Source organism: Gigantopelta aegis, chromosome 8, assembly GCF_016097555.1.
Source record: "Gigantopelta aegis isolate Gae_Host chromosome 8, Gae_host_genome, whole genome shotgun sequence".
NCBI lineage: Eukaryota > Metazoa > Mollusca > Gastropoda > Neomphalida > Peltospiridae > Gigantopelta > Gigantopelta aegis.
Genome location: NC_054706.1, coordinates 28,477,837 through 28,488,005, shown reverse-complemented (window position 1 = coordinate 28,488,005; position 10,169 = coordinate 28,477,837). Strand labels below are relative to the sequence as shown.

The 10,169-nt window shown below is 31.9% G+C and overlaps 1 long non-coding RNA gene across 1 annotated transcript; it reads right to left on the bottom strand.

The window, feature by feature from the left end:
* Positions 1–2,422: 2,422 nt before the first annotated feature.
* LOC121378720 lies at positions 2,423–10,094 on the bottom strand. Its single transcript, XR_005958754.1, has 2 exons — positions 5,847–10,094; positions 2,423–5,558 (listed from the first exon to the last, which is right to left on the bottom strand). It is a non-coding gene; the product is annotated as an uncharacterized LOC121378720 (long non-coding RNA).
* Positions 10,095–10,169: the final 75 nt, after the last annotated feature.

Below are 10,169 nucleotides of genomic sequence, written 5' to 3'. Positions count from 1 at the left end.
CTAGTTATTAGGAAGTATCAAATAAATTTGGCTGTGGCAGCAATGTGATTGTTAAAACGTTTTTACTTAAATTATTAATTTTGGTAAATCCCCCCATGTTTGTAGTGGGCCAAAATTATGCAAAACAAAAGAGGTATGTAATTCATTAATGGCTTTGCAAATATTACTGCTATAGGCCTTATCATCTTTAAGAGCAGTGCTGTGATAGAAAATGTGCAGTGTCAATAGGTTTGTTATTCCTTTCAAGGAATTCCCTTTGGCGGCAGCATCTTACTTTTCTTGTATTCCAGATAAATGTTTATGGCATACAATAGTGTGTTGCTAAACAAATATTAATTTCCATTCCATTAAGTTTTATGGACGCATAAGTAGCGTGTTCACTTGTGCATATGGGGTGCAGACACGTTTTGTGTGTGTCCATAACAGTTTTGTAACCATTTGTGTGTTTTCGGACACGTTTCTGTACCAACCGCTACGTGGTCCAGTCAATGTATCCACTGGACCACACTGGACAGTCCTATCTTTCATTGTGTGTGTGGAATTTTAGCAGTGTCCTCATCTACATAGGCACAAGTGGACACTACTTAACGCTTATACAATTTTACTGTTATCATATACATGTAGTACAACAGATGGACAACCGTCTTTCATACAATATAATTCACTGCTCATAATGTATATTATTATAAGTTTATTAATGACATTTATTTTTTTAAATATTTAGTAGCCAAATGTAGTGTTACATGTAATAGCTTTGTTCATTTTTATGTTGATGTTTTCATTTTAAATTTTTTCAATTGGCAATATATTTTTAGGTAATTTCCTTTTTAAAAAAGTAGTTTGTTGTTTTAACAACAGTACAAGGAACTTTGCAAGATTTTTATTAATATTTTAGATTAATTTCTGGACAGACGACGAACTGTGTAATGTTTAAAAATTTTTAATATTTAATTTTTTACTATGTTAATTGTTATACAAATGTTTTTTGAAAACAAATTATGTGTAAAGGAAATTGCTAAAAAGGAAATAAATGAACTTGGGTTTATTTTTGTGTTCTTTTGTTTTGATTTGCACGTTAAGGATAGACTACAGTAGGTTTTAAGACGGTAGCAGCTGGACATATCCGGTGAACTTCTGCCAAAGATTTATTCAATGGTACTTTAAAAAGGATGGGGTCAGAAGACATTTATCCCTATTTTCACATATGGTAAGCACTATATGTACACGTAGCACAAAGTAACAAAATTCGAAACCCATCCCCCTACAGGCTGGAACACCTGCCTGAGTTGGCATCATCCACCACTTGCCAATGAAGTGGAAAATGTGTAACTAGATTTTTTAATTCCATCTGCCATTCATTTTTCTAGTGGGTTTAGCCATTCAGAATTGTAGACTGAGCGTAAACTTTTTTTTTCTTTTCTGCAAGCAATGTTGCACAACCTGTGCATCTGTAATAACATTTTAAGTTGGCGGTTATGACAATGTTACCCTGTGGACAATCTAATTAAAATTAGCTCCACTATTACATGTAATAGCGGAGTTAATTTTAATTAGATTGCCCTTGATTGCTAAAACAATGCTAGCTTCCACCAGGATTCCAAATTATAATTGCTATGTGATTCACATGCACACAAAATGATGTTTGAATTAAAAAAAACGAAAAAAACTTGCAATGATCTATCATCTTTGGTGACACATTTATGGTGTATGCTTATTTTTTGTGTGTTCAGAGAAACATTTTATTGGCCAATTTTCTTCTAAGTTCAAATAGTGAAGAAGTTTGTTTTGTTTAGCAACACCACTAGAGCACATCAGTCAAATGGTGGCAGTCATTTGGGTAGATTTGTTTTGTTGTTCCTAGTTTACAACTCAAAAGCAAAAGGAGTGACATGTAACCCAGTGGTAAAGCATTCACTTGATGCACGTCAGTGGACCCATTGAGCTACTTCTTGTTCCAGCTAGTGTAACAAAGACTGTGGTATGTACTATCCTGTCTGTGGAATGGTGCATATAAAAGATCCCTGGCTGCTAATCGAAAAGAGTAGCCTATGAAGTGGCGACAGCAGGTTTCCTCTCTCAATATCTGTGTAGTCCTTAACCATATCCGATGCCATATAACTGTAAATAAAATGTTTCGAGTGCATCGTTAAATAAAACATTTCCTTCCCTCTTTCCTTAAAAGCAAGCTCTGGATCATTTTGGATACCATTTTCAATTAGCAGTTGGTTGACACGGTAATTAAAAGCTGTCTCAAATGCAGCATCATTCACAGCTTTTTACCCAAGAACAAGGACAGGAAATAATTTTGGGATAGTGCTAAAAATCCGAAATTTCGAGACGATTTCAACTCTGTATACTAAAATGTTCTGGTATCGAGAAAACAAAACAAAACAAAACAAAACAAAACAAAACCAAGCCAGCATTAGTTTCAATTTCATTCAATAAGCATGTCATTCCTCATATTACAAACATTCACAAATGTAAACATTATCAAATGTACAAACACAGAACATACATCAAATTGTACAATGGACATAAATAACAGATCTCGAAATGATCAAAAGTGAGGAGCAAACCAGTGCTGAGAAAACACAACCACATATTAATAAACACACAAACAGCACAGCACTTCAAGTGTCACTTGTTTACAAAAACAAAAATTTATTTTGTCACAGAACAATCGTATTTTGGCAAATTTTTGGCTATCGGTAAATATCTGGCAGTGCTATGGGAATTTTTAAAGAAAAGAAGAAAATTATTATAATACTAGTAATACTACTACTAATAATATAAAATTAAGTATCACTATATAAATCATTCAGGGATGGGTGATAAATACTATAAATCAGGAAATGTTAGCAAGTATAAAATGTTAGCGAATGATACTAAATTTAAAGAGACATACAACAGACTGTTCCAAAAACCGTTTGTGCGATTGTTTTGTCTGTGATTAACTGAACTCGCAACAAATGTTACATGCTACTGATTAAACCAAAATGACAGTAAATAACAATAGTTAGTTAGCATGCGCCTTACTGCAATTTTCTACTAAATTCAAGATGTCTGTAAAGCTGCATAATGTCAAAATTTGTCAAAACATTATTTCAGCTGATCCTACAACATATAAAAGTTTTTTTAGTTTCTGACATGATGACCTCTCTAAATTTTTATTTCACTAATATGTTACTTACCCGGTATTTGGATTTCGCTAAATATTAAGATTGCTAATATTTTATTATTTACAGTATTGTATGAAATAAAAACAAAAAAAGAAGAAAATATTAATGCTAAATTGGACAATTAGTGCCATGACTGTACAACAGAAATATGTATATATATATATAGCATTGAAGGAGTCGTCATCACACCACTCACATTGTACATAAAATGTAATGGTACACAATGTCACTAAAGTACAGGTAAAAACGAAACCAGTCTTGTACACGGGAATACATCAATGTGACCTCTCAACATCTGCTCAACATAAGTCAGTATATTAAATGCTTTGAAAAAGTCCAGATTTACAGTTATTGTAGTGAGATATATTTCTTCAGAATATTTATTAAACAAAAGTTCTCATTCAGTATCCAGTTTTAAATGTTTATAAAGACGTATTTCATGGGCAATAAACTGAAGATATCCATTTCAGGAATGATTGGACATTTTTAATGGGGTTGGGGTTGAAGGCGAGATATCCTACTAGAAACCTAAAGGAAATAGGATAGTTAGGGCAGTTAACTTCACCGTAGTTTTAACACAAGTCATAAAGATTGAGTAACATTAGTTCATATTGTAATATACAAATAATACATTTGTTAAAGTTAGCACCTCAGTAATGGCTGACTGATGGAAATGAATGCAAAAATTGACAAATATTACAAAATCAAACAAAGCATACAAACTAATATGGTAATAATTGTGTTACAACAAACAGGCGAATTATATCTATACAATACAAATGAATTATATCTATACAATACAAATGACGTACATGCACATACACCCACGCACACCCACACACCTACAATAAGTTGAATAAATAACAATAAACATGCATTTGTCATGATCAATTAACATACCAGCATATTTCTTTTCTCCAATAAATACATCAATTTCTGCAAACTCATTACAAGATTTTAATGAATTTAAACAAGACATTTTGAAGTAGTCCATGCCACACAAAATATTACATGTGAAAAAAAGAAGAAATTACATATGATTCAGTGATATTTGAATTTTTTGCAATGCACAGTGCAATGGATAATTTCAGTTATATAGCTCCAAAGTTGAGTAAATATTTTATGCTTGTTTGTAATGAAACTTTCAATTTCATTGTGTACCGGTATATTACATGCCCTAATAAAATACTACCATATTTCAAACACACAGTCACCTTTAAAATACTTTGTCAGAACCTAACCTACATGTACCATTTTAGTATTGGTGGATAATTTCCTATATAAAGTGAGAATAAATATTTCTTCTAGTTTCTAATGAAATCTTTCATTTCACTGTATACCGGTATGTTACATGCCCCAATGAAATACTAATATACTGCAAACATCCAAAAATAAAGCATTAATGAATGAATGAATGTTTAACAACACCCCAACAACAATACATTGACTACTGGCTAATATATAAAAAAAACTTTCTTACAGTCATCTTTAAAATGTTTTGCCAGAATCCAGCCTACTAGTATCATTGTAGTAGTGGCTTGGTAGACCGTTCATTTGTTTGATTATTTTACACTGAAAAACTGAAGTCAAGACGAGCAAGAGCAACCTCTTGGTCTCTCTGTTTAAGATATGCTGAAAAGTGCAAACATCATTCATGGTGCCAAGTGCAGATTTCTACTTTGTGGTCACATTACGTAACAAATTTGATCAGCACTGTGGCAAAATCTCACTTAATGACGGGTACCCAACTATTAAGTACATTTACAACAAGCATCTCACTAAAACTAAACACTAATAGTAAACAATACAATATACATGTGTACATGTAATATAGTATACCAGACAGAGAATATGAAGGATGGACACCCACTGAAGTGTGATGTGAAAGCTTACAGGTATACACATGACAGTCAACAATTTCTTACCATCTGTCTATTAACAAAACCCTCAAAATGCTTATTACCCGAAAGCACCAATTAAATTCTGAATTTGCCAAAACATATTATATTTTATCAAAATAAATAATATAGAAACAGTGAGACCATAGAGAAATGGTTTCAATTAATACATTAAAGACCAATTTTATTAACTGTTTTTTGATGGGGGGGGGGGGGGGGGAATGGGTCATTCAGAGTTTTGCTAGTACCAAAAGATGTTTAGAATGGTGAAAATAAGTGTGCAGTAAATCAGTCTATCACACTTCACTTCATTCCCTAATCTGCAACCATTTGTGTGTGTGTAATCTGCTCAATATTCTTCTATACCATACACTTCTAATAAACAGATTTAAAAAAAGAATAGATGAAATTAGTATGCCGAGAATTAGTTGGAATGGAAAACAAATCAATGGTTGATTTTCCTAGTGTACCCTCAGCACACCTCATGCAAAAGGGGGGGGGGGGGGGGGGGGGGTCATTCAGAGTTTTGCTAGTACCAAAAGATGTTTAGAATGGTGAAAATAAGTGTGCAGTAAATCAGTCTATCACACTTCACTTCATTCCCTAATCTGCAACCATTTGTGTGTGTGTAATCTGCTCAATATTCTTCTATACCATACACTTCTAATAAACAGATTTAAAAAAAGAATAGATGAAATTAGTATGCCGAGAATTAGTTGGAATGGAAAACAAATCAATGGTTGATTTTCCTAGTGTACCCTCAGCACACCTCATGCAAAAGCCCATACCTTGTTTTGTGTGTGGAATTTTGTTTTTAAAGTGTCATGGACCTATGTGGTAAAACATAAACAAGAAACAAACTATTTCTGTTATATGTAGTGGCCTAATAAGAAAATTATAAAATGTACAAAAACAAAACTGTCTTGCAGTTATATCACAGTCTGTAATTTCCATTTGACTTTCTTGGTTTCTAAAACATGGAATATACAGCTAGTGTACGACAAAATGACATCAAGCATTCATAGCACACAAAATGTCAAAGACAACAAACTGAAATTTTACAATTTTCTAACAGGGGTTACAATTAAAAAAGGTAATATATTATATTACAAACCATCTTTGTGCGATTATTTTTAGTACATGTATTACAAGCCATTAATAATAAAGAATGTAAATCATTTTATAAGTAATTACACTAAATTGCACCACGTATCATAACTTGATGCATAAAAGTTTTCAAAGTCAAAAAGAATGTGGTAGTGACATTAAATGTAAAAAAAAAAAAAAAAAAAAAAAAGTCCACAAAAATGTCAATTAAAATAGATGAATGCAACCCATTGTTCAAACTGTGAAAAAGTAAACTTTAAAATTTTAGTGTTGTCATTTTGTAGTTAACTCTACCATATGTTCCATATGGCAAATGAGGCAACACATATATAAGTGTTGTAATTTAAGTAAACTTTAAAATTTTGTGTTATCACTTTGGGGTCAACTCTACCATATGTTTCCAGGGTTTCTGCCAGAGGGTAAAATGGGTATGGCACCATACCATACCCAATTTTTTTTGCAGATTTTTTTATTTTAAAGTTAACCTTTTGACATATTATTTACTCTTATCATTACTGTATGATTTTCTTAACCCTAACCCTAAACGTAACCCATTTTCTTTCTGGGGGAGTTCCACCATACCCCGTTTACTGTGGTTTTATTCAATTCCATAGTGCCATACCCAAAAAGGTCTTTCTAGCAGAAACACCGATTTCATATAGCAAATGGGGCACAACATAAAAGGGTTGTGATGTTGTTTTTATTTGTTCCAGAATATGTCTTAAAATAACCAATAATACTGTGATCAGTTAAAGTAAAGAATCAACCTTACTGTCCAGTCAGTGTTGATGAGGTCTTTTACTAGGTCTGAAACTGTCCAGTGCATAAAATTTGGTTTGGTCTGTTGGTTATGCAAAACCAATATCAACATAAACAACGGATCATTCGTGCAAAAGCTGTAATCGTTTGTCAGAAAATCTAAAAGGACGAGTTGGCTAATTTTATCACTGTTTTTGGAAGAAAATAAGAAGAGAACGGACCGACATTGCCGGTGTGAGAAAAATACAATGTATCCGTTTTAAATCAGCATCGCTGTCGATACAAAGTCCGCACTGCGGTGATACAAAGGTGGTGCAAGCATGACGTTCAATGCTTCTGGGAAATCCCTGTCTATTGTCGTTTCATTCAGACTATTGTTTGGCGTAAACAAGTACTCCCCAGTAAAAGAACTGATGGGGTAGTGTGCTGAATTGTAAATGGCAGCTTTCAAGTTGGTCCTAACATACATATCTCTTCCGTTTTTTTTTGTATTTATGATAGGAAATTTGATGAAGAAAAGCTACGAAAATCGTACGTATTAGATTCTCGTTTGATTACCATGGCCCATTAACATTTTTATTCGTATTTGAACTACAGATGAATATCGTTCGTGTAAACACTAAAACCACATGAAGAATATATCGCTTGTCTGAAAAAGTCAAATTTTATACCCTGCAGTCCAATGCCATCTTGTGTCCAGGTAACATTCTGTCATAAACAGTCATTCAAAAAGTTTTAAAGGCACAATTAATCAAACCTGCATACTTGTAGCTTTCCACAAAAAATATTTATTAACTTTTGGTTTTAACTACAAAAATTACACCTTTAACTATATAGACAACCCATAACAAAATTACATGTACACCCAAATAATTTGAAATTCATTTACTAGTAAAAAAAAAAAAAAAACCCAATATTTTTTATTGGAGAATCTTTAGAGGGTTGACCGACAGACTTGGGTGCAGTTATGATTTAGTTGAGGCAACCACTCTAACATTATTCCAGAAGGCTTCTGATGATGATTTCTGTATTTGTGCAAGTCATCCATTTCTGACAGCCATAACAAGCTACCTACAGTTGAAACAGGTCACTATTTTATAAATTTACAATTTTTATTTTTATTTTTTTACGACACTGTAAAACAGAAATCTAGTTTGACATGAAAGTGACTTTTTACATGACACATTACACATTTGTTTTTATTCGAGAGTTAATTTAAATTTGTAAAAAATATTTATGGGATCAATTAAGTTGTTATTACAAATAAATAGCAAAATATGTAAATATGATATTAGCTCTTTTTAGATTGCTGGTAGATTTATGCCTTCTGTGTTTTGATGGGTCAAATTAATAGTCATGTGGTCATGGGTAACACTCACTCTTAATCACATCTACTAACAATGACCTCCAATTTAAAGATCCAAAAATACTTCCATCTAGAAAGTCTATATCAATACTATCATGATTCACAACAGAAAACCTTTAACATTTTCAATTCTGAAGTACACGATATACAGAAACCTACAAATATTAAACATTATTTCTCAATAAAAAGGTAGGGTAATTAAGGGTTTTAACACAGAAAAAAATATACTACTCTACATGTAGTACATGATTCATTGACTCAAATATCTACATAATGAGAGAAAAAACTTTTAGCAAGACAATTAGTGTTTAAAGTACAATTATGGTACATACATGTATATTTGGAGGATAAGCAGTAGTAATTATTATTGTATTAAATTAACTGTTATTTCACCTTCAGTTTTCTTTGTCTGCTGAACATTTTGTATTTCATATAAAGGTTTTAAAAACAACATTTTTCACTATTACAGCCATTTTTGTTAATTGAAATTAGAAATTAGTTACATTTTATTGTTTAGATTATTCATTTCCATACATTCAAAGTGTTTGTGGTTATCCTTGTAATACCACAAAATGCATTGTTCATATTTTTTTTAACACACACATGCCATACCTCTGAGAAATAACGGTTAAGGAACTAGCCTATTTTAAAAGGGTATTTTTCCATTTCCATGTCACAGACTCTCGTTTCACTCTATTGTCATTTTATCCTGTGTTACAGATTTGTAGATTAACAAAACTAACTGTCCATTTTTGCGGGTTGAATTTAGCGTCTGACATAAAAGTAGACAGAAGACTGTTCCTAATAAAATAAAAATAACAATTAAAAAAACCTCACCCAGTAAAATATATTTTTGAAAATATTTTAGTGGGGGAAAAAATTTCATTTTTGGCATTTACTGAAAACATTTTCTATGGTTAAAATAGCATCCACAAACTGAAAGAAAACCAAACTGCAATAACTTATTTATGAATAATTTTTGTCAATAGTATATAAGTACAAAAGAGTGATATTTGACACTGAACACTAATTGTTGTGGGATTTTTGGTAAATGTACACAGAGTAAATCCTAAAGACATTTCTCATAGAAACAAATTGTCAACTGTATACATTATATGCAGAAATATAACAGACAACATTACTAACCCCTTACATCAACTAGCACATTGAAAACGATACAGAAATGGAGAGTTGCACTTAGTCTAATAAATATGTCTGCTGCAGCATTAATTAACAAGTCTGAATGCAGCAAGCACACGAATAACAAAAAATAATCTTTGGCAAAAAACAATGTCTATAATGTCTTGTGATATGTACACCTATCAATATTTAATTAGACTAGCTAATATTTTACATCAAACATCACAGAGGCAGAAAAAAACAGCAGTTGTTATTCCTCGGATCGCACAATGACATAAGGCAATGCCAGCATAAATACATATTCAAAAACAGATTTAAGAGAAATACATTTATTAAAAGATGCAATTTCGAACTTTATTTAAAAGAAGTCTTAACATTATTATCTGTCACTTTTTCAATGTGTGTCCAAAAAAAATCAAAAAAATAAATCCAATTTATTTTTTAAATTTTAACTCAACAAATATATAGTGGTAATAAATCACATATTGATCATTAAATGAGGAAATTCTGATCAATACAGAAAGAATATTTTATGTAAGGACACCACTAGAGCACATTGATTAATTAATCAATCATCGGCTATTGGATGTCAAACATACACATGTATGGTAATTATGACTCGTAGTCATCAGAGGAAACCTGCTACATTTTTCACAATGCAGCAAGAGATATTTTATATGCATTTTCCCACAGAATGGAAAGCACATACCACGGCCTTTG